We start from the raw sequence: 24,144 nt of genomic DNA, 5'->3' as shown, positions 1-24,144 counted from the left end.
TCTTTCTTTTTTAATGTTTCTTTTTTAGTTGTAGTTGTCAATATCTTTATTTTATTTATTTTTATGTGGCGCTGAGGATCGGACCCAGGGCCTCACACGTGCTAGGCAAGTGCTCTACCATTAAGCCACAACCCCAGCCCCTAAAGCCTCTTCCTTTAGACACACAATGTCCACGTGCCTCAGTCATGATGTGCTGTCACTGTGTCTGCTGAGACCCAGCCTTTGAGACAAAGAGAGTTGCTGTCTTCGGCCAGTTAAATAGGTTGGTTGCATTCGAGACACAGCCAAGAACCAGAGCCCAACAGGGTCATCAGGGGTAGATGCTGGTAGCAGGAGAAGGTGGGAGGGAAGTCAGACACGTGGACCTGTTGACTATTTTCAAGGTGGAATTGTACTAAACCATCCGCCAAGACAGCGGTGGGAGTTGTCAATGGTCAGAGAAGCCCTGGGCAACCCAGCCAAAGAGCGCTCTCGGACAGCACTTCTCGACTGACTGTGGTCTCAGAACCCAGCCCCACTTCCTCAAGGAGACTCCTCGGCATTGAGGTGTCTTGCTGGGGACGTGAATTCTGGAGTCAGATTGTCTGGGAGCCATGACCGGCGCCAGATTCCCTCAACCATTCACCGGGACAATGAAATCAAACAATGCCCGTAAAAGGTTTAGGGAAATACCTGATATCGACTTAGCGCTCAGCAATTGTAGGTTGTTCTTTTTCTTGTTGATTTTGCAGGTTTTGTTCTGGCTCAGTTCAGGTACCCAGGAAAACCAGCATCAATTCTTCCTGGTGAGGAGGATCATTACATCCTTAGCATCTGGGCCAAATGAGAGCGCTTCCTCTCTTTTTGATTTAGTTTTTGCCAAATGGTGTCACATCCTACATATGACCTGCTGGTCACAATGCAGGTCATATAGCCTGAGCCCGGCCTCACTTCTCAATGATCCAGACAGAACGGGGAGTGGAGGGCAGACGCCAGTGGGAGGGCATCTGACAATACATAAAAGTTTTCAGATTTTCAGGACTTGTTTTCAAGGAGCTTGGAATTGTCGTAACTGGTCTATAGACAAACATCGCTGCATTGTCCTAATGGCTCCCCTTTGGACCCATCTGCTGTCTTTTGCCCTGGGATATAGACTATGGAAGAGAGGAATGATGTGGTATTGCCACTCATTAGTTCTCACAAAGGTAGAGAAATAACTTGAGATATAGATAGTTACAGTGACATTAGGGCCACATCACTGCTATGTCTTCTTTCCTGACGATGTCACCTTTAGTATGTAGACCCTGCACTGACCGGTCAGATGCATTATCTCATTCAATTTTCCCAACAGTCCCTTAAGGAAATGCTAGAAATCATCAGGGTGCATTTGGCTGCAAGTAACCAAAATAGTTGAATAAAAGTGCCTCACACAGAATAAAACAATCTTAATACAACTACCAATACTTGGGTCTGAAAACACGCATCTTTGCCAAAATGCTTTTGAGTCAAACTGTCTGGGTTCGAATTCTATTCAGTGATAAATAACTACCTGGTGCCACATCTGTCAGTCCCTGAGGTATATAAATCCTCCCACAATGGGCAATTTTAAGCTGTCAACATGATTCATTCAATATGGTATTGGAAAGAGATGTGCACAGTTAGCCCCCCGGAGCCTCTGTGAGCCAACCCAGCGCACCACGGATCCTACCCACCCCCTGCGCCTCAGCAGCATGTGATCTACCTGTGTTCATTTCCTCATATGTAAGATGGAATGATGGCAGTAGCTTCCCCATTAGGCCAATGCATGTGAAGAATTCCTGTTTGGTTCACAATAAGCATTGCATCAGTGTTAGCTATTGTTAATAGAATATTGACTTATGTGAGCAACAAAGCACAAACCCTCTAGAATAGCAAAGTTTTCACCTACGTTCATTCCCTGGGGAGCCACTTTTCTGAGATACATGAGGCAATATTACCCTCCTGCTTGGGACTGTACCCAGCCCTGACTGTTTAGTCCACCTGCTCTGAATTTGTTAGACTCTATTTCAGACTCAAAGGCTTCTGGGTGATCATTCTGCACCTTTACATTTCAATTTTAACCAACGTGTTCAATGACTCTACAAACCAGTTTTCTCAAAGAGCCTCTTAATAACAAATGATTCTGTCAGCCAATTATGATGATCACTCCCGTTTATAAGTACAAATATAAATTGCCTCCAACAGAATCTATGAAAACTCATCATTCTGTTGTGTAGGTGGAGGAAAAACCTACTCTCTCTTCTCCTCACTTGTTACCATGGACTAGTCTATACACTTATTTCAAACGTAATATATGTACATGGTAAACTAAGTCAAAGCACTACTTTGGGGGTATTCTCTGTTCGTCAACGCTACCGCACACCACCCTGCAGCTCCCTTATGTAAGAACTAGACACAGAAGGACAAGCACCAAATTGGAAACACAGTACGATTTTTATTAATCCCCAGGAGAGCTGTGTGCCCAAGTCCCTGGTTTCTCTGCTCAGCAGTCCTAGCCCACCCGGGATTTCTCTACCTGATTTGCTTGAATCGAAAGTGTCAAGGTTTGAGGAATGCATTAGACCCCCCCCTTGTGTCCCTCCAGAATTCATAAACCAAAACCTAAGGAACCACGTGCCTAGTCGGTTCCTTCATTCTGTGCAGACCTATCAGATACCTGCTCCACAACAGGCATCATCTCGAGACATGTCAACGAACAAAGTAGGGGGAGATAGACGGCCATAGAGTCTGCATTCTAGACTTTTTCTAGAAGTATTCTATGCAAGTGCAAATATGGGATTCTTTTAAATATGTTTTTAAAAACAAAATGAGCCAGATATTCTGAAGGGTCAGGCCAGGTGACTTTTTGTAGGTCAGTGATTAAGCAATTTGGTCAGTCTCTCATTATCCTGAATCCCAGAGGTTTTGCCTTGACAAACACACCAAAGTCAAAGCCAAGTCCAGTCTCTGCCCTTTGAAAAGCTATAGTTTGATATTATAAGTCCTATGAAATAACTTTGAGATCTTATTTTAGAGTTTCTAGCATTTTTAAGTGTTATAAACTTATTTCAACAGTGTTGTCACTGCCTAAATATTTTTGGAACTCTTTTGAGATTGCCTCTTGAGTCAATTTGTGTATGGGTACTTTCCACCAAAAGTCCCTTATTTACTGATTACTGCAAACGGTGCTAACCTTGACCACAAAAGGCCTTTCTCAAACACAGAAGGTGAGCCTCATTGGCTGAGGGGCAACTTCAGAGGTCCCTGCTGATGGACTCCATGGTGACCATTGCCAATGCATTGGCCAGCTAGCTCTGTCATCCTGTTGGCCCAGTGCAAGTCAGGAAGGTCAAACCACTATAAAAAGCCATTCTCAATAAATCCACTGGGAAAAAAAATTAGGTCAATGATTTTTCAAACTGTTTTAAGCAGTGCAATTCTTTCAGTAGATGAAATCTTACTCAAAAGTTCAACACAAAAAACAGAAAAATAGAGCATTTTTCGAAAGAGGTAGAGACCTGCGTGAAACCCCAACTGCTCAGACACCCACACACACATACCCTCTCCTGGTGACCCCACAGGACCCGATAGAGCAGGGATTAAGCACCGCCAGACCACACACGCTGGGGCACTGGCTATCTGAACCTTCCCAAGGGCTCCGAGCCCATGGCGACCAGTCAACAAGGCTTTCCTCAGTAAGGAAGTGAGGCAGAGAGTGCGTGCCCCTTGGGGTTGGAGGGTGGCCCCTCCAACAAAGAGCTCAGCCTACTAAGGGTAAAAGGAGGGCCCAGGACCAAAGACAATTAGCACCTGGAATAAGTTCCCCCACAAGAACAATTTCCTGAAGGTCAAAATCCAAAATCCAGAGCCACCTGATGTTCATGAAGACCACTGAAAGAAACAGCTGCCCACGGCCTGGGGGATGGGGACATCATGACAATAGAGGAGGTGACAGATACTCAATTCCCATTTCCCTCCCTTCTTCTCCAGCAGAGAGTGTTCTACTTTAAAAATAGGAAAAAAACACACGTGAATTAAGCAAGTAGTCATGAGAAGTACAGCCAGGCAGGTGGGGTGTCAAGAGAGGGCCATGGAGGAACAGAAGGGAAGCAGAACCAGAAATGGGTCTCCGAGGGGCCCAGGATGCACCATTCACCTTCCCTCGGAGAATTCTGAAGAAATTGGTAAATACAGTTATGTCAGCTGAGCTGGCCAGGGACAGGCGTTGTTCTAAATGGTTGAGTTTTGCTAACTCGTCTAGTGCTCCAACCGAACTCTGAAGAGGTTCTATTACATCCCCCCTTTTAGAGAAAAGAAACTGAGGCTCACCAGCTTAGCAGCTTTCAGACTTTACACACCAGCAAGTGGCAGAGCTGGGACATGAACCCAGACGTTTCAGTTCAAAGGAGCAATTTCTTAACCACGAAACTTCTGGAAATTAGACCCTCAGCTTTACTCCTAATCAAGGCTCAGTGTGAAGAACATGGCTCATGTCCGTGGGCAAATGGGCTTTGTGAGGGGTTGCCCTATACACAGTGCAATATCAGAGCACAAGTGGAAGGCGAAGGACCAGGGTGGGCGGGGGACTGGGGGGGGGCACGTCCACTCAAGAATGACACAGCCTGGGAGCAGCTCACTCTCCAAGGATGAAAGGAGTCCTTGGGCTCAGCCTGACTGTTTATTTTGCTCCAAATTCATCAATCAGATTAAGCTATTTATTCATGGGATGGATGGAAGGGAAGATGAGGAGTGAGGAGGACCCACTCTCTAACACAGGACATATACAGGAAGCCAGGGCAGGGCAGAGTAGCAGTGGGATCCAAAGTCATCTTGCCTGATAGGATTCAGAACAGTTCAAAGAGCTAGTGATAAAACAAAGTAGGGTAGATTTACCCTCCAATGGACTAAGGCAGGAGGTATCCTAAGGTAAAGAAGCTCCCCAAGGTGGAGCCACAGGCTCGGCAGAGACAGCCACCAGGGCATTCATGAAGTGGCCACAAACACCTTTCTGTGATAGGTACTTTACATATACTCTCCGTTAGTCAGCTTTCCATGACTGTAACAAAACACCTTAGATAATCTACTTAAAAGGTGAAAAGGTTTATTTCAGCTTATGGTTTCAGAGGTTTCAGTCCATGGGCTCTTGACCACGTAGCTTTGGGCAGATAGCAGGACAGCACATCATGAAGGGAGCATGTTTGCAAGGAGGCCTGTTCAACCACGGCAGCCAGGAATCAGACAGAAAAACAGGAATAGGCCAGAGTTCCAATACCCACTTCAAGGCCATGCCAACAGGACATCTCTTCCTCCAGCAAAACTCTGCCTCTTGCAAGTTCCCCTTCCTCCCACAGCCCACTCAGCTAGGGACCAAGCCTTCATCTAACACATGGGCCTCTGGGAGACATTTCACTGTCCAACCTGCCCTTTGCAGCCAGTGTTTAAAGTCCACCGTGTGCTCTTTTTACAGATGAGGAAACTGGGGCACAGGACCACGCAGTGTTCCACTTACCAGCTGTTGAATGCCAGGCTTCCTCTCCCCCTCCAATACCCTCACTCCTCGGCAAAGAAGGAGAATGGCCGCAATGCAAAATATTCAAGCAGCCCTAAATGACATCGTGATTTTTTAAAATATCTGCTGCATATAATAACACTCCTAATTACCCACAGTGGGCGATGCTCTCACATCCTAAAGTTGGGGCACATGGTTTTTAAAACATGGCAGGATATTTAAATTCAGAGCATCCCTGGACATATGGTAGCCGTCACTACTGGTCCCCTGTTCCCAAAGTAAGCATCACTGGCTTCACACTATCCTGTGCTTGGCTATATTAAGTAGCCTTTAAACTAACTCCCATGGCCCCAGGAGGGAGCTGGTACCAACTGACTTCCCAACTTTTTTATGCAGAAGCCAATGAGAGGCGGAGCCCAGCATCCAAATTTGGAAGGTGCTACTTGATTTTGCAGCCACTTCCATGCTTGCTGCCAGGTGCCTCTTTTAGGACTTGAAGGAGTTGAAATTCTTCATATAGTAAGTATTGCTTCCAGGAAAAAAAAAAAAAAAGACTTCCCAGAATTCAGCTCAGTGACACTCTTTTTAATTACTTAAAAATAAGCCCCAGGGTTATTACCCTTGCTCCTAGTTAGCTGGAGCTTGGAGGGTTGCTGATTTCATTCCTGTTTTTTTACCCACATGAAGGGTGGGCGGGATCCTCCCACGTTATGATAACATCTACTAAGAGAAGAAAGGGACTCTGCTCGCCAGGCTCAGCACCCTCTGGACTGTCAGAAACATGGAGGTGTGAGGAGAATTCATGTCCATATTTAAAAGAGACAACCTCCTGACCTCCCAGCAGCCTGCAGCTGTAAACCAGAAACCAGAGCAAAGCAGGAAAGACAAGAGCCCCAGGTCCTGGGGACAGGGTCCCTGTGCACCTCTTTGGAGAGCAAATATCTGAGAAATACCAGTAGAAAATGAAAGAATATTCCCCTGATGGACAAGCCTTGCTGTCTTGAAGGCCTAGAGTGAAACTTTGTCTGGACAATAGAATCCTCAGCTGGGGGCAGGGGAGCCTGCCCAGGGCTTCAACCTTCAGACAACTCATTCTGGTTATGCATGAAATCAGAAGGACATACCCCAACCTTCAGACCGTGTCCCAGGTTCCAGAGACCCACAACACGCTGCCCAGAGGGCCCTGAGATTGCTTCTGGGGCCTGCACAGGCCCCTTTCCTCATCACTCCACTTAAGCCCAGCCAGTGGCCAAGAGGAGCTGTGTGGGGCTGTGGGCAGAGCCTGGGCCTGTGGCCCACAGTGTGCAGGAAGGGATCCAGTGAGCTGCAGGCCAGGGACAGCTCTCCTGCCCAGATCAGGGAGTTCACCCTGCCCGCCAGGTCATTCTGAAGGTGTATTTGCCCGAGTAGGAGGAAGGACACACAGTTGATTCTCATTACTGCTGGTACTTGTATTCTATAAAGTCATACACAAATACTGAGGCGTGGCTCCAAGGGATACACAGGATTAGGTTTCTGTCAACCTCTGGTCACAATATTTACATCAACAGATGAATGTGTTCTGTTTTTGTTTGTTTGTTTGTTTGTTTTTGTTTTGTTTTGTTTTGTTTAGCTATCACAGAATACCCAGGTTGGATAACTTATAAAGAAAAGAAATTTATTTTCTCACAGTTCTGGAAGCTAGGAAGCCCGACATCAATATCGAGGAACGAGTACCTGGTAGGACATTCTTACTGCATCATCCCATGCCAGAAGGCAAGAGGAGGAGAGAGGTGGTGGGGAGGGAAGGAGGAGCAGGAAAGAGAGGACACGGGCATAGAATCCATCCTGAATCCCAAGACACTGAACCCACTCCTGCATTCAAGGAATCTAATCGTCTCCAAGGGTTCCACCTCTCAACACTGCTGCACACTGGGGACACCCTCAAACCACAGAAGTAGCTTTGTTTCCTGCGTTTCTGTCTTAAGACAGCTTATTTGATACAGACTGCTGATTCATCCACACGAACCCACCACCAACAGCACCACCCCTCATTCCCGAGTGACTCTGATCTAGCACACATCTTTTCTCAGTAAGGAACATCTTGGCTTTCCTGCACCTCAGCACCCGTGTGAAGCCATTATAAACAGCAAAGTCGCCGACAAAACTCCTGGCTTTCGATGCTCCCTATAAAGGCCATGAGTTTACAGAAGGCAGAGTGTCACCTTATGCAACTCCAGCTGGGAGCCTGGACCTCCAGGGAATTTCTCCATCAGCAACACCCCGTCCTTCCACCTATATTTTCCCTCCTCATTCTTTAAAGTGTTTCTGAGTTGTTGCTTTTGTGGGGGTTGGTAACTGGGGATTGAATTCAGGGGTATTCAGCCACTGAGCCACATCCCCAGCCTTATTTTGTATTTCATTTAGAGACAGGGTCTTACTGAGGTGCTTAGCACCTTGCTTTTGCTGAGGCTGGATTTGAACTTGTGATCCTCCTGCCTCAGCCTCCTGAGCCACTGGGAGGCTCTGCCCACAGCCCTACACAGCCACTGAGTTATTTCAATGCTTTAGTACAACATGGGATTTAGTTTGATGTATTATATAAGGTTAAAGCCCTTAATTTCTTTTTTTCATAAATATCTAATTATTCCAGCAAATTCCAGTGGCTGACTTCCAGTGCTTGCTACTGTTTCTATAAATCCACATGGAACAAAGTAGGTATTCAGCCTTCAGCACTTCTATAGAGGTCTTTTCCACTACTCCAGGAAATCTTGGAATTAAATTTATCTCAATATCACAATAAATACCAAGTCAAGAACCACTTCATTTCTTTCCATTTCTAATTATATTCCATTGTCTCGTCCATCTCAACTCAACAGATAAACTAATTTAATGTGCTCCAGATATAAAATACTCATCACCATATAAAATTCTACCTTTTCAACTCACTCCTGCGTCAACGCAATGCCCTGTTTCCATAGAGAAATCAGGGCTCCACAGAACGAGGCTCCCCACGTCCGTCAAACACAAGTCACAAAGCATGCGTCTGTGGAGCTCCCAGTGCCACCACGATCTGCAGCTGCTCCACCCTGCGGAAGCTGCCGTCCAGGTGCCTGGGTCCGGAGGCTGCTCCTGGGCAGCCAGCACCAGGCTGTCATGCCCAGAACGTTGCCTATAAAATTGAGGTTGCCCAGCCTTTGCCACCCATGAGTCACACTTTTCCAAAGTTCCATCTTCCCTTCCGGTCTCAGATTTTTTAAAAACAGAGACAATTTCAGAACCAGATGTGACCCCTGCAGCAGCTTCCAAAACAAGCCCTGGCTCCCGTATTTGGCTGAGATCCCACACTAAAGGGGGTTCTGGACTACAGTTTCCAGGGCCGCCATTGATCAGATTGGCCAAGTGCTTCTCTGAGAAAGAAATAGACCCAAGGAGAAAGAGGAAAAGGAGAAAGGAGAAGGAGGAAAAGAATGTGCCTTTTTCCAGGCTATCAGCAGACCTAAACAAGCTGCGGCTCTGAACTAAAACTCCCCTGGGATGTTGCACAGGAAAGGGTTAATTTGTACCCAGATTGTCTGTTGTGGTTGTTGCTGTTTTTGAGAATCGGGGGAGGGTGTCTATCATCTAGAGAAACTAACTTCTTTCTTGTAGAGGGGTTATTTGAAACAGTGGCAATTACTTACAATGTTTAGTCATGTTAACTGTGGCCCTTCTAGCTCAAAGGTCATTTCTGAGAATGTCTTATCTGTCTCTTCCAAATATGGGAAAGGCTTTAAAATTCCACCTCCGACCTCTGCCTTCCACTTGACCCCTATGTCCATGGTACCTCCAAGCCACCCTCAGTACAGGTGCTGTCTGGTGACACAGTCCCTATCTTCGGTCTTTAGGGTACGCTCTCCAGAAAAGGTGCCCCGTGCCCAGTGCCCCGTTCTTCCTCAGAGAGGCACAGGTTGACCTCGTGACCTTCGGATCAGGCTGGCTCTGTTCGAGTCCCAGCTCTGACACCTCCCAGCAGTAAAGGATCCAGGTTTGGCCTCAGTTTCCCCATCTGGAAAATGAAGATGTGATAACAGCATTGAGTTTGCAGGGACATTGGAGGGATTCAGTGAGGTGACATATGGAAAGGGCTTGGACACGTCAGAAGCATTGAGCCACATCTCTGAGTAGAAAGCAATCCCAAGCTCCCTCAAGTTTAGGTGCTGCTGTCGTCCCAGGGACCACCCAGCCCTTGCCCCGGGATCGACGTTTGTGTTGGTCGCCCCAGAAGACAGTGCTGCTCTTGTGTTCAAGTCCTGGGTAGATTTCACCGACTCATTAGAAACACAAACATCTGTTTTTTTATTTTTTGCTTTCCTTACCACCATAGTGTACCCACCTACATGTATGTCTTGGGAATACCATCTGTCAACGAAGCTTAAGGAACAGAATTAAAAGGAATAGAGACAAGGGTGATAAATGCTAAGCCGCCTCCAATCTTAAAAGCCTGCTAACTGCCGGGCTATTTGAGCTATTGAGTCCACTGTGACCCTGGACTTGGATGTCTGTTCAGTCCAGCAGCTCCTGGCTGCTCCTCTGAGAAAGCACCTTCAGGTAAGCCACCTCCCTGTCTCTGACCCTGGAATTGACTGCTCCTCAGCAGCTATAACAGATCTCCCTGGAGAACATCTCCTGCCACGGGTACCTCCTCTCTTCGGAAGAGTGCTCCACACACAAGAGCACCCGGCCCCTCAATGGCAGGACTGGAGGAACTCTGCCCCCACAAACCAGCAGTGTGGCTATTGACTGCTTCTGGTGAAGGGTCAGAGTGGCATCCAGATGTTAGGGTATATAAACAAGTCAAGATGGTGCCTGGAAAAATGCCAGAGGGAGTCGTTTGTGAAGTAACGCCAGCGAGCCATTAAGTGTGGAGATTCCTTATTGGTTGACTGCTGTATCTAGTTTATGTTAATTAAGATAAGCTGTGTGGAATGTATATATACCTCTGTTGTCCTACAATAAAGGGCTCCCACTCCTGCTGTATCAATGTACACAAGTTGTTCGTCATCCCCCCCCCCCTTATTTTGCTGCAGCTGGACTTCGGCAGATGGTGGCCCGTACGGGGAGCCCCGGGACACACGGGGATAAGTTGACGAGAAAAAGCTGCCCGTCCATAGATAGGACGGGAGCAAATCTGCTCGTCCCTAGGCAGATAGGGTGAGAGGAAAAATGGCCATTTTAAGAAAATGGAGAAGATTGATACAGTATGTTTGTGTCTTGTTTTGTCTCAGTGTATTGTATTGTCTTTGTGATGAAAATATGGAAGGGGTGTTAGGTAAATTACTAAGGAAAGAGGCACCCCAGTGGAACCAAGAATAGTTAGGGCATGTGTTGATGGAAGCCCAGGAACTCTAATCAGAAAGAAGAAAGTTCAGAGGAAGAAGGATTATCAGGAAAAAAGTTGCAGCAAAAGGCTATTACTGAATACTTTTTGTTACCGGAGGGTTCTCAAGCCAGTCACGGGTCATGGCACAGCAAGGACTTTCCAATCTCGGCAGCGGCAGCGGGCTCTTCCCCGCCCCCCACCAGGGGAGCGGGACACCACTGCAAGAGCCCAAATCCAAACCTGACCTGGAGGCACAGTCTTGCAGGCTCTTGCTCCCTGTGCCCAGAAGCAGTTTGAGTCCAGGACTCTCCCCCGGGCCATCTGGGGCTGCAGGCGGAAGACGGCCCTCGTCCCTGAAGTTTGATCATTTCCACCTGGAGGCTAATGAGTAATAAGCACCATTAAGGCCTATTTCAAATGTAAAAAAAACTTGAGATAATGTACTAAATTGTTCAAAAGGTTGTTTTCTTAGGGCCTGCTGGAATACTACAGGATTTTCTTTAGCCAGCATTGCTGGAGTTCCTGCCTTCGTCCCAGTGCCGGTGAAGATGAGGGTGGAAGAATTTCCAGTGTTGCTGAGAACCGGAGGAGACTTCGGATTAAGCTAGCTGCCTGCAGAATTTACCTGGACTGTGATGTAAGCTAGCTGCCTGCAGAACTTACCTGGACTGTGGTTTACCTGGACTGTGAGACAACAAACTGTAATCTACAACAAATTGTAACTGTTGAGACACTGCTTTACCTGGACTGAGACAACAAACTGTAATCTACAACAAATTATAACTTGGTATCTTTGCTAACGGTGTCATTGCTGGTATAATTTTTCCAAGGGCTTCTTGCATGGAGCCATCAATTGGCTTGGTATTGTGGCATTTTGTATCCTCCCCTTCTGCTTGCAGCAGATTGTTTGTAGAAAGGCAATTTGTAAATCAATGGAAATGTAACTGATGTGACACAGCAATCTGTATACGGGGTAAAAATGGGAGTTCATAACCCACTTGAATCAATCTGTGAAATATGGTATATTAAGAACTATGTAATGTTTTGAACAACCAACAATAAAATAATTAAAAAAAAAAAAAAACACTATGGTCGTAAGTCAAGATGGCGCCTGGCAAAATGCCAGAGGGAGTGATTTGTGAAGTAACGCCAGGGAGCCATTAAGTGTGGAGATTCCTTATTGGTTGACTGCTGTATCTAGTTTATGTTAATTAGATAAGCTGTGTGGAATGTATATATACCCCTCCTGTCCTACAATAAACGGCTCCCACTCCTGCTGTATCAATGTACACAAGTTGTTCGTCAACCCCCGGTTATTTTGCTGCAGCCGGACTGCGGCATCCAGAAGCCATTCTATTCTGTCCACAGCCATCCCTGCTGAATCTCTAAGCCATTTAATCAAAAGAGACAAGACCAAGAAAGTGACAAGTAATTATTACTATGAACATTCAGCCCAAATCCCTCTCTGGTCTCCTGCCAAATCAATCATGTCCTTCCACTTAAAACCCTGCAAAGACTTCTCATCATCCTTAGCGTAAAATCTGGAATCCCTATGTCCTCCCCTCTCCTTTTCTCCTCTCCCAACTTCTCCCCTTCTGCTCCTGGCTCTCCTCCTGCTCTGCCCGAAAGCTCCTCCTCTCCACACCGGCCCAGCCTCTCTCCACTCATCCTCAGATGGCAGTAGAAGCCCCACCAGCCTCTTCTCAGACCCCAACACCAGGTCAGATCCTTTTTGTGGACATTACTGGATCATCCTATGATTCTTTGTTATGCTTATTAAATTGTAATCAAATAACTAATTAAATCATCCCTTGGTCCTGTGGGGGATTGGCTCCAAGATGTCCCCACCCCACAGATACCCTGGATGCCCAAGTCCCTTGGATAGAATGGTGTAGTATCTGTATAAAACCTGCACACCACACTGCCATATACTTTGAAACATTTCTATACTAAGGCAATGTAATAAAGAGACATTATACTGCACTGCTTAGGGCACTGTTACGGTTTCTATGTGAGGTGTCCCCCAAAAGCTCACGTGTGAGACCATGCAAGAAGGTTCAGAGGAGAAGTGGTTGGGTTTTAAGAGTCTTAACCCAGTTAGATTACTCAGTGAATTAATGCCCTGATAGGGATTAACTGAGTGGTAACTGAAGGGTAGGGTTGGCTGGAGGAGGTGGGCACTGGGGCGTGGTGATGGGATATATATTTTGCATCTGGAAAGCAGAGTCCCTCTCCCTTCTTGATCACTGTGATGTGAGCGGCTTCCCTCTGCCACCCTCTCCCACTGTGTTGTCCTGCCTCACCTCGAGCCCCAAGGAATGGAGGCTTCTGTCTATGGATAGAGACCTCTGAAACCCTGAGTCCTCAAATAAACTCTTCCCCCTCTATAATTGTGCTGGCCGGGTCCTTTAGTCCCAAGAGTGAAAAGGCTGACTAAAACAGGCACAGTGATGGGAGAAAGGTCTGTACGACGAGTTCAGTGCACACACAACGGTTTTAAAAAATATTTTCAATCCATAGTTGGTTGAATCTACAAGCGTGCAGCACCTGCAGATGTGGAGGGCTGGCTGTGTTGGGCAGAATCTGTCTCCCCGACTATCATGTGGCCTGGTGGGGACCAGGTCTGTTGGAATCCCTGTCATATCTTCTGCATCTAATACAGTGCCTGGCACCTAACAAGAACTGTTACGGGTCAAAACAGTCCTGATTTCTTGTCCACTTGGGTTTCAAAATTTTCTCTTCTTTTTGCAAATGCCAGTCTTGATACTTCTAAATCACCTGATTATTCTCCTGGCCCCTGGGGCCAGGCTCCCCTACGAGCCTGAGTCCCGTCAGCCAAGCCATGTCACATCAGTTCTCTGGTTGTCATTCTGCTGCCATGTTGTTGTCCATTCCACTTCCCAGAGATCAGTCTCTCTTGCTCTTCCCACAAACCATCAGCTTTGACCTTTGAAAGGCCGTTATTTTTCCTAGAAAGTTCTTTACTCTTAAAAGAAAAGTGAAAGCCATTACCATGCCATCTTTGCAAAGCTTAAGTGCCACAGAGAATGTCTCCATAGGAAAGCCTGGGTCCCGGTCCCCATGAAACCACACTGGGAGGCCTTGGAGTACAGCCAAACCTCACCCTGGACTAGATGGTCTCTAGCTGGCTCCCAACACCCAGCTCTGCAATTCTGTGACTCTGTGATTACCTACCGGAGCAGAGGGGAGGACATTGGTTAAGAGTTAGATAAGGTCTTAGAGTCAGAGAAGAGAGTCTCTTTCCCAGCTGGGTGACTCTGACCTGTTCCTCCATCTGTCAAAGCCTAGGAGTCTTCCTCTACACCAGGAAGACAGCACCTCACCAGGTCCCTGGGTGATAAAACATCTGTGGGTACTTACAGCCGCCACTAGTCTTCCAAAGGGCAGCTGCTGTGGATGTCATTAGCATCACATTGGCGTGGGCCACTTCCATGTATGGGTCAAACCACTGTCCTTCTCCAAGAGGGCCCTCCTGATTCATCCACCAAGTCCTCCAGAGTGACCATGGCCTTGGGTTCCACTTAGGATGGGAAAACAAAAAAGCCATCGTAAAGGGTGGGGTCCTTGAGGAATCATTCATTCAAAGAAATGGTCACACTAAATTTAATTCAACATATTTGCAATTATTAGGTGACATTGTTTTTATTTTTTAAAATTTCTACTGGGATTTATATTCCATGATACCTACAATCATAAATTGCTTTTCAAATTTTTTCAACTAATAAGTTTTTCTTATTCTGTTTTCCCCTGCTAATACTGAATGCCACAGAATGGGTAACTCATAAGGAATAAAATGTTCATAGTTCTAGAGGCTGAGAGGGTCAAGGTCAAGGGTACATCTGGTGAGGCCTCCGGGTGGTGGTGCAGGGCATCACATGGCAAGAGGAGCACATAGAAGAGAGTCCAGCTGACCTTTACAGGGCCGACTCTGCAGATAAACCATTAGCCCTTTGGTCTATTAATCCACGAATGGGTCTTATAAAAGCCAGTTTGACTCTCAGCATCACAAATTCGTAAAGTCAGAGACAGGGCAACTGGGAACCATCAAACATTCCAGAAGGTGCACTGCAGCTATAGTTTGAGGGAAAAATTTTCCCAGAATCTCCTCCTTTGGGGAATGGTTACCCTTCCTCTAGCAGTTCCTGAGACAGGAGCAATAAAATAGAGCACTATTTGTTAGCAAGCTAAGTAACAATGGAAAGAGCAGCTGGCCTCTTGCCTTCTCAACCCATATCCCAGATGCAATCAGCTCTGACAAGTTAAGCTTCAGAGACTGAGAAACAAAGCTCCTAGATTCCAAAGGAAAAGCGCTCAGATTTTACATTTTTGCTGATGCCCTGGATCAGGAAGGTCACGGTAACACTAGTAACACAGACTTAAGTGCCATGCTCTGCACATAACACATAATAAATATTGTTAAATGAATGCCTATGGAATATCCGTTTTTACTTTTATGCTCACACTGCTAAAATACCTCCTATGAGTGTGGTATTATATTTCATTTCATCATTTGAGATTTATAGACAAGGATAATACTTAGATACTATGATTAATGCCATGAATACAAGGGCACTGCAGATAAAATAAACTTTTTCAGTCCGGTAATCCATCTTCCACTGCCTTCTCCTCTGAGCTCTACAAAATCTCTTATCTAACACCACATTTTTTTATCCTTGGCTCAAAGAAGTTTTCCTATGACATTCCCCAGTGCCTCTGATTCCCACTTATTTTAGGGTAATTTTATCCTGTGCCTGTACCTGTGAATCTCCAACAACAATTTAACTCCTTTCAAGAAAGCATTTTTTATTCATCCATTACATGCTGAGCAGTGCACTATAATTCATTGGCTGATAAATCAAGAATATGCCATTGTACTTGCTATCTGTCAAGGTCTAGCCAGGAAAATAAACGTCACTCGAAATAACCAAAGGAGACTCTAATACAGGGAATTGGGTTTTTACTTGTTGTAGGAGCTGGAAGGGCAAAAGAAAGAAAGGCTTGGGAGGAGGTGAGGGAAGCAGAACAGAATTATCGCCCTGTTATCTGGAAGTTGCTTTAATCCCTGACCTGGACCCACAGGCACATGCCAGGTATCAAGCTGCTCTTGGCTTCACCACTGCTGTTGAAGGAACCCACTGAGGACCCTGAGCAGATCACCAGGAGCCACGGCTGCCTCCAGTGCCCCAGCCACCTGGCAAGGCTGCTGCCCCCGCCCCACGGGTCTCCCACACTCCCGCCAGCCTGTCTGGATACGCTGCAGATACGCAGCCCGGACCACCAACTAACCCAAGTGTGTGATGAACCTGCAAGAGTGCTGTGCCTGAATGTACCAGTGTTTGCAAGTAAAAGTACAGGATGCCCAGCTAAATATTAATTTCAGATAAATAAACAATTTTTTTTTTTAGTTCAAATGTGTGCCATGAGGAATCAAGTCCTTTGTCTCTGACCCAGGAATCTTGAGTCTTCCAACAGATTCCATGAAATAAACTCCTCATGCCAGATTTCATGACATAGTAACAGACTAACTTCTTAGAAAGTAGAAGGGTAAAGATCAAATCCCAGACTTGACCTTGGGCAGCCCTAAGCAGCAGGGTCTCCTCGCCCTTCAAGTCTGATCTTCCTAGTCAAACATAAAGTGAAATTTCCTGAAGCTAAATAACCTGCACCTTCTCATCCCCAGTAACCCCATTCTCACATGGGGAGGAGCCTGGTTCACAGGCTCACACCACAGCCTATGCCTAACTGCACCCAGCCACACCTCCAGCTTTAGAAGGAAACCACCTCAAACAATTGAAAACGTGGGGGAACTCATCAGTTGAATCTCTCACTTTTCAAATGATTTCCATGCCTGGTTCAGACAACTTAGTCTGACAGTTCACTCAAGAACCCATTAGAGGGCTGGACCGTCTGATGCAGGTCCAAGCACAGTTGATATGTCCTAATGGAGCTCAGCATGTGCTAGACAGACTGAAGTGCCGCAGACGTGACTTTTGACTGCAAGCAACAGAAACCAACTCTCGCTAGCTTGAAATGTATTCAAAGGCTATCCAAAACCCAGAGAACTGGCAAGAAGGCTGAGAACTGTGCTAAGATAATAAATAGGGTCCGTCAAATGGATTCAGGAGGGAACATAACAGAGGTCACACACATAGTCAAACCCATTGCTGGTTATGATTTCTCTGCTGCCACCAACAGCCGTCATCAGTGAGCAACCATCCCTGCCACACTGGCTATACCACTTCCCTCACCTGAACAATTTCTCAGGGCACGCTGCAAAATTTCAAGTCAAGCAAGCTGAAGCTATGTGCTCACATCCACCTGACAGGCGTGGAAGGAGGGAGACCTGGTTTCTGGAGCTTCATCTTCCATTGGCAGGGCCCTGCCTTCCACCAAGACTCACAGGATGGAGTTTGCCCCCAAAATAAGAAGGGACTGATTTGGTTTCTGGATGGCCAAACGGGACAAATGGTCACTGTGGAAAGATTAAAAAAAAAAAAGTATGACATGTAACTTGCTCTAAAGCAATTTAACTTCAAGTGCCCATAGCAAAAAAGGGATAATTGTGTCCTTAGTCCTAGAAAACAAGGTAAAAGGCCCAAAGAAATTATGAAAGGGGGAGGGATTGGTAGGAGCTTGACCAGTCTCCTGGAGACCTTGATCCTTATCCAGGACTCTAAGCATTCGAAGGCTCTGCTAGGTGGGGCAGAGGGGGAGAAGGGCAGTTCGCGTGGGGTAAAGAGAAAATGAGCAACTACGTCAGAGCGAGCGTGAGCAGAGACTGTGCAGGACAGGGGGATGTCCAGCCTGGCTGGGGAAGAATGTTTTCCATGGAACCCAATGGCAAACTGGTTGGAGGGGAGGGGAGAGGCCCAGCAGAGGTTTAGGCTTGAGGTAAGAGGCAGGTACCTTTGATATTCAGAGAAATTCTACATTGAGAAACAATGATGCTTCAGAAAGATTAATCTGATCTTAATGGACAAAATGAGCTGGGCGAGGAAGACACTGTCATTAGGGTCTTTGTGAAGGGGAGACAGGTAGGAGGAATCTCCTTTTTCCTGATTTTATTTGGGGATACCCCTTAGAGCAGCTCAGCCACCTCCCTCCACCTCTCCCCACCATGGGTTATAGGCGCGCTTAGTGAATTTGACCAAGAAGCTGAGTATTTGAGGCTCAGCCCCCTTCTCTATCCTTTCCTTGGGGATTCTGCTCAGCCGCTCCTTGTCTTCCAAGTCCTGGGTGTTGCAAGAGTGGGCCCCCCAGGGAGGCTTGTTGTCCATGCCCCTGTGACTATGAGAGCAAACTTGGCTAATTTAGGACTGACCTATGAGTCCCCTTGGGGTGACAGATTCCTAGACCTATCTTTTTATGGTCCAGATTTCAGAGAGGCAAAAAAGAGATGGAATCTACTGGACCCCCAAAATATAACTGTGGAGGCCAGTGGATTATCCCAGGAATAGCACAGGGAAGACTTGGATCAGAGTATTTGAAGTGAATTTGGGAATTTGGACTCAGAAGGTCTAGAGCCTAGTTATAGTTCCCCAATAAATGGCTTTGCAGCTTTCATTTAGTTTTTTTCAACTTCAAGTTCCTCATCTTTGAAATGCAACTAATTCCTGACTGTCTCATCTTTCCGGACTGTTAATGAGTTCAGGTAGTGCAGGTGGCTTGGGACAGTTTAGATGACTGTCTGAGTCTGTCTCCTTCACAGGAGGCCCAAGAATTGGTCACCACGGGTTCCTGCAGTGATGCTCTGAATTATTAAAACCCCCACAGCTGGCATTTGGAATGTGCAAGCAGTTTCTGCACTTTATAGTGAGAAATAAAATTATCTTCAAGGCGAGCTCCTCTTTGTCCTGGAAGAGGCTTAGTGAGACCTGTTCATTTATGCAGATGTTTCTGTGGATGCTCTGAATGTCAGGAAATAACTCATCTGCAGGTGCTTCCGGCTCAGTTGCTTAAGTTTCTATTCTGCAACAGAACTGTAATTGCAACTGTGAGATCCAAAGAGGTTTTCCTCAAATTCTTCTTTTGAGTTCTTAGTCCCTGGAGGTGCTTACTTGGGAGACATGTGTGTCATTTTGTCTAGGCATTTGCTCACCACCCGTGGGGACTTGAGGCTCATCTTCCTGAGGAGTAAAATGTGGACTTGATCTCTTCAGAAGGAAAATCATGAAAAGGCCTGGTTGGAAATCAGTGCAAAGCACACTGAACCGGACTGTTGGGAACTTGCACAAGCCACACTTAGGAATCTCTACTATTATTGCTTTGTCCAAGCCACTAAGCCAGACTGTAGGGAGCCGGGTGCATGAGGTGTCCTTTGGAGGACCTGGGTCCTGGATGTGGCAGTTCAGGAGTTGCTGGCTCAGGGAGGTGGCGGCCTGGAGCTGGAGCTGTGGACAGACAGGAGACATGGGTCAGGATCAGGCCCAGCAGGCTTGGGCCACTTATTTCTGAGAGCAGCTGCTTCTGTTCAACACTGTAGATTCTTCTCAATACTTCCAATAGCCTTCAGCCTGGGGTCAAGTCCGCCTGAAGGTACAATCTGGCTGTGGGCAACAGAGGGGGCTTTTCACCTTTCAAAGACCCCATGTGGGGCATCCATGGTGGTCACCAACAGAAACAGCAGCTCCTAGCAGAGGACTGACCCCCTGGAGCAAGAGTGTGGAGACAAGACCAAGGTCCTAGAGATGAGGAGGGGAGATGCCAATTCTAAGCGCAGCAGAGAAAAAACACGGTAGGTGTGGGTCGAGGAAACTGACCTAGAGACAAGACGGGTTGTCCTGAGACACTCTGCACTGCTCTCTCCCTGTTGAGTGAGACTCCCCGAGTTTGTCCCCCCGCCAAAAAAAAGGTCTAGACATCGTCAGGATCACTCTTGAAGCTGGAGGTGGGCTCATGTCAAGGTCTGGATGTGAGGTGTCCCCCAGAAGCTCACATGTGAGACAATACAAGAAGGTTCAAAGAAGAAATGTTTGGGTGTGAGAGTCTTAACCCCTGGATAGGGATTAACTGAGTGGTGGGGTGTGGCTGGAGGAGGTGGGAATTGGGGCGTGGCTTTGGGGTATATACTTGTATCTGGCAATTGGAGTCTCTCTCTCTGCTCTCTGATCACCATGTGAGCTGCCTCCCTCTGCCACAGGCTTCCGCCATGATGCTCAGCCTCACCTCAAACCCCAAGAAATAGAGTCTTTTGGATGGACACCTCTGAAACCATGAACCCCTGACTAAACCTTTTCTCCTCTACAATTGTGCTGGCTGGGTCCTTCTAGTCACAGCAGAGAAAAATCTCACAGCTCCCATGGACCTTGACCAGGAAGCTGGGTGGAGGCCCTACTGCCCGGATGGGGCTGCGTGGAGCAAGACCCTGTTCATGCTCCTGTTTCCAAACTGATTCTGTAGACGAACAGGCCATTATTCTTTTAAAATTAACTTGTACATGCAAGGAAACAGACATGTATATAATATTGGCAGGAATGGCAATTAGTATAACTATTTTGGAGAATAATTTGGCAAATCTATATCATAATAAAATGGGCTAGCCTGCAGACCTCCAAATTCCACTTCTATACTTTTATTCTGAACCTGAAGTCACAACGCTATACTTACCAATATGCTCATTGCACTATCTGTAACATGAATAATCTACCAATCTGTTGAGAATCGGTGAAATAAATCATGATACAGCCATCCTATAAAATGCTGTGTAAAGAATTTTTTAAATGAAATACCCCAATGTCACGAAAGGATATCCAATGCATACAAAATGGAAAAAACTACAGAATATATATAATATGATGCTATTTACATAAAACATATATAATGTTTTATATAATGTATGATAAATTTTCATTTTTAAAAAAAACTTCAGAATAGTTCCATTACATTTTGTTCTTTTCTCAACTCCTTCCTCTAGTGCTAACTTCTAACAATCCAGAATGTGTCTCCACCTCTATCATTTTGTCATTCAAGAGCATGACATACCACAGTGTATTCCTGTATAAACTATCACATTGTGCCCCATAAATATGTATAATTATTATTTTTTTCTTAGAAATAAGGAAAAACTTTTAAAAAGAACATCATATAAATGGAAAGACATGCTATGTCAACTTTGGGATCGGTATATTTTTTAAACTCAGCCTAATTGCCCAGAGGTTCATCCAGGCTTTGGCAAGCATCAATAGTTGGATGCTTGTTTAACCATTCAGTGTTGGAGGACCCTACAAATAGAGCAACCATGAGCTTTAGTGGTGCAGCTATACCAGGGCTACAAGGGATCCTTACAATGACTGGACCCTTCATCTTGACTGTGGTAATGGAGACAGGTGCCGACACAAAGAATCAGACCCATGCACAAGTGTACAGTAAAACCTGGGCAACCTGAATCACATTAGTGCATGCAACAATGTCAGTTTTCTGGTTGTGATACTGCAAGAGTGACCATCAGAGGAAACTGGCAAGATGTCCCTGGGATGTCTCTACTTCATGCATATGAATCTGCAATGATCTCAAAATAAAAAGTTCAATTTTTTTTTCACATTACTTTTTTAAGAACCTCAGTAAAAACGCACAGCTTGCTGTTTCTAATTGAACTAATGTCATTGGTATCTATTGTTAAGTACTTAGGTTCAACTTGGCTTTATGGAAGATACATTTTCCTCTGTTATTACATAATTTTAAAAGATCAAATTAATTTAACAAAGATTTATGTCACCAAATGTATTATTAATTGCAAAAAAAATTAAAGTCATTATTAATTTTACTGCTTTTCTGTCCAGAAGTCATGTTCCCCTTCACCCTCCCTCATCAAATCTCAAACCCAAAAAGTTCCAATTCACAACTTCTCTTTCCCTCCAAAATTTATGCCAATACACACGGACACACACACACACACACACACACACACACACACACACACACTTTATAGTTATAAATTAAATGTGCTTATCGGGGGAATAATGGATATTTTCTTTTTACTTCTTTGCACTCTTGTATTGCTGAAGTTCTCACGCTGAACATGAAACCTCTGTGACTTCTTTTTTTTATTAGTGCATTGTAATTTCACATAGCAGTGGGGTTCATTTTGACCCAATCAAACACGCACGGAATTGAATTTGCTCCACTTCAATCCCCAGTAGCCACCTTTTTCCTCCCCTCCGGCCTCCACTACTCCCCTTCTTCAATTGGTCTTCCTTTTATTTATGTGTTTATTTCTTTATCTTTAATTGTTGCTTTATAAATATACATAAAGTCGGAATTCATGCACGTAGCGTAATTTTGTCAAACTCATTCCACATTTCCCCCCTTTCACCTCCCTCCTCCCTCTTCTCAATCCCCTTCTTCTACTCCACTGATCTTCCCCCTATCCTATGATATCTGACTCCCTCCCTCCCCTTATTCCCCCTAACTTTGCTGTAGCACCCACATATGAGGGAAAGCCTGCCCCCTTTGACTCTCTGAGCCTGGCTTATTTCACTGAGCACAATACTCTCTATTCCCACCCACCCACCAGCCAATGCCATTCTTCTCTATGCCTGTGTAAAACTCCATTGTGTATATGTACCACGGTTTCTTTACCCATTCATCTGGGGAAATGTCTCATCTCCTTGTAAGAAGATAGAGCCCTGGAGCTTTTGATCACTTTTGGTCCTTCCCTATCAGTCTTCCCTTCTGGAAAGTCTCTCCCCTGAGAGACTTTGTTGGGTGGGTGGGTGAGTGGATTGTTTGGACAGGTGTTTGGTGTATTCGATTTGGGTTGTGGGAATGGCTGGGCGGGGCTTCTGGTATTTCACAGGTGGGGCTAAATATTTAATATCTTACAGTCCAGGGGAGAGTCCAGCATAAGACACCCAAAGTGCTTACTTTAAGAAACCCCAAAAGCCTGTTTTATTTTTTTTTGTTTGTTTCCAAAGCTTGTTTTAGAACATCAGATCCATTCCTTCCTGCTCGGCTTTTAGTCTTAGATTCAAACCATTTCCAAGCTGGGACATCATAGGAGGGCAACATCACGTGCTTCCTTGATACAAACAAACAGATCTCAGAGGACAGGAGCACCGTGAAGGCTCAGCCACAGGACTGAACTGCTTCTGCCCAAGCCTGACACTGACGCAGTCAATGACTGAGCCACCAAGAGGCGTGCCGACACTGCTCCTGATTGGTCCTGGTGAAAACAGGACAAAAGACCCTCCCAACCCAATCACTGACTCACGGCTCCCCACCTGCCCACGATGAGGACTGAAAGATGAATGAACCAAAATCACCCCACCTGTCCGACGCAGTGGGGCGCGCCTGTAATCCCAGAGGCTCTGGAGGCTGAGACAGGAGAATTGCCAGTTCAAAACCAGCCTCAGCAACAACAAGGTGCTGAGCACCTCAGTGAGACCCTGTCTCTGAATAAAATACAAAACAGGGCTGGGGATGTGGCTCAGTAGTTGAGTGTTCCTGAGTTCAATTCCCAGGACCCCCCCAAAAATCATCCAGCCTGAACAATTTAGTGTGTCTAGTAGAGACACACAGAAAGAGAAAAACTTGTGTTTTCTACTGGAGCAGCAGTAATAGCGGAATAATCCTTTGACTCCAAATGAAGTCTCAGGAAATCAAAACCTTTCCAGGGTTAACAGCCTCATGATTTTGAAGCCTTTTGGTGAGAACACAATAATCATCCCAAAGTTTCATTGGAATTGTGTTCACATCTCATCTCATCAACAGACTAGTGTCTCTGCTGCAGGAATGAGACTTCTGGAGTCTCAGGTCTGGAGTCTGGCTATTTTTAGGTGAACCCAAAACTATAATATCACTGAATTCCCTGCTGATTCTGCCAACCCAAAAGAAGCAGTAAAATTAAATTATGAAGCTTAATTTTCGTACTCCTGGCCTCCTCGCATTACCCAGAGAGGTTTCTACTGCCATTAGAAAATACTCAGCTTTGAGTCTCTTCCCCAGTGCATTGGTTTATGGCTCCTAGACATGGACTAGCTCCAGGGCCTTCCTCCCCACTACTCTCCACCTGTGTCTGAATCTCAGAGCTCTTCCTGTGACGCCGTAGGGGTTCCACAGCAAGAGGGCAATGTTCACTGAGGAGATGGAGACAAGAAGACACACGAGGGAAGGAAGAAAATCCTGCCTTCCAAGTCGGCTCATAAGAGGACCCCAGGCTGTCATTTCTCCAGGGAATCTTCCTGATCCTCTGACACAGAGGAATGTCATGAAGGCCTGTCAGTTTTATCCTCAACCCTTGCTGAGATTCCCCCACGGAGAATGGTCCCTGAGGTTGACC

This window comes from Spermophilus citellus (assembly GCF_964194105.1).
Source record: "Spermophilus citellus genome assembly, chromosome: 16".
NCBI lineage: Eukaryota > Metazoa > Chordata > Mammalia > Rodentia > Sciuridae > Spermophilus > Spermophilus citellus.
Note: the sequence above shows the minus strand (reverse complement) of the source record.